The following is a 2,118-nucleotide window of genomic DNA, read 5'->3' on the forward strand; positions in this document are numbered from 1 at the left end:
TTTCCAAAAACTAAGTACAAGTAAATGTACTTAGTTGCTGTCCAACCCTGGTGACATATCATGTGTCAGTTTATACAACAGAGCTATTGGCAATATTATTGGCCCTGCAGTGGATAGAGGAAAAGGAGATAAAAACACTGTGATAACATCTGATAGCTACTCAGCATTTACAAGCAGAAAAACAAGCAGATCACTAAGAACAGACCTCATCAATTAAATATACATTATAATGTACAGAATGGAGATTAAGGGTATATCTACACACTTCCTTTGGGTACCTGCTCAAGTTGGTATAGAGGAAAATGAAGAGGTGGATATTCTGGGTAAACAAACTGTCAGAATTAAGCAACTAGACCTCCAGGTCCCAATTAAACAAACCTGAAGCTAAAATATTCCTTAGGACATGTGCACAATGAGTATGACAGGAGTATTGGGATAACAGTGAAACTGGGAGGAATTTATATAATATAGAGACACCTTGGTGCTGGGAGGGTGGCGAGCAGGAAAAGAAAATATCATCACTCATCTGAGAATAGGTCATACAGGACTCAACCATACATTACATAAGATAAGCAAGCATCCAATTGGGAAATGCACACATTGTAACAAACCAGAACCAGTCAACATGTACTGCTTCGTAGGGAATAGAATATTAAGAGGAATCACTTTTTTCAGTATAGGAGGCAAAACACAATGGTCTCAGGTCTCTGGGGGAACTCTGCAACTCTTTTTGTCTATTAAGACATAATTTTCCTTGAGGAACATTTGGAGGTTCTTCAATTTGAAACTGCAGAAGGAACCTCTTTGAGGAACCTTCAAGAAAAGGTTCTTAGAAGAACTCGCTCTTAAAGATAAAAGTTCTGTGAGGGAACCATTATAGAAGTGTTGTAATTATTATTGTAATTATCATTATTATTATGATGATGATGATTATTATTATTATTATTATTATTATATAATTAATTATTAATTAATCCCAAGCCAATTCACTGGCACTTGATAAATGAATTTATGCAGTTATGAAAAAAAAAATTCAACCATAATTATTACTAATGGCTACTGACTATTGATTATTGATAGAGGAAAGATGTCTCTGCCAGTTCCCCACAAGCTCAGTCTCCAGTCCAGCTGAAGCAGAGATTTGTAGTCACTTTCCCAAAATGATTTTCAACACATAGTTTTGTTTCATTTTTAATTGAACAATTACGTTAGTTGCCATCCCATTCAACACGCTATTATGCCCACAGTCTCATCAGTGTCTTGTTATCTCATCACTGTGTGTTCCTTCCAGCCTCAACCTGTCCCTGCAAACCTGTACTTGATTCAAAAATTTGTTCCTATGCCCCTTTGCTCCAGTTGGTGTGTGGGCAATCACTTTAACACCACACTGTGAGGTCACAAAATGCTGTTGAATGCATATAGTCTAGTCTATTTTACCTGCCTCACACTGAAATATAGAATAGTCATTTAAATTGTGTTGAAACAATGGTTTTATATATCTAATAGCTTTCATACAATTTAAGACATATTTTGACCTGCAATTTAACAGTCTATTTACTTTTAGCTACTATCAATTTCTAATATGCTATAGTAGAGCACTGAAGTCTTCTAGTGGTATAAATATAAATCTACATCACAGTAGACACTGGATGAATAGAATCTCAGTGAATGAATGAATGTGATTCTGATATAAAAGAGAGGAAAAAAAGAACATATTGCTTCCCTCTTCTCTACCAGAAGATTAGTTTCAATTAAACAAAAACTTATTTTTTGATGAATTGGTTTTTGCACTTCAGAATTAAGGCTATACAAGGTTCTGCTGTATTTGACAGTCCGTTAATGCATTAATTAGTTTATGTGGTGGTTTAAGAAAGTGATTTATCAGTGTGTCCCTCAGACCCAGTGCAATGAATACATGCATTCCTCTCCAAATAATGTAATTTTGCATTTTAAGTTGGTGAACAATGAATGTGCACAAAGAGCAAATACACGCTGTTAGGTGTTTCATCTTACCATGCTCCTCGTTCCTGATTCGGGACTCCGGCTCTGGCATAGCGCCTCGATTTCCCAGACTACAACGCTTCCTGTGCATCCGCCATATTGCCTTCGCCTGAACGC

The sequence above is a fragment of the Seriola lalandi genome, unplaced genomic scaffold (genome assembly GCF_002814215.2).
Source record: "Seriola lalandi dorsalis isolate HSWRI2012SDOR001 ecotype SW California unplaced genomic scaffold, Sedor1 jcf7180002054981, whole genome shotgun sequence".
In the NCBI taxonomy this organism is placed as follows: Eukaryota; Metazoa; Chordata; class Actinopteri; order Carangiformes; family Carangidae; genus Seriola; species Seriola lalandi.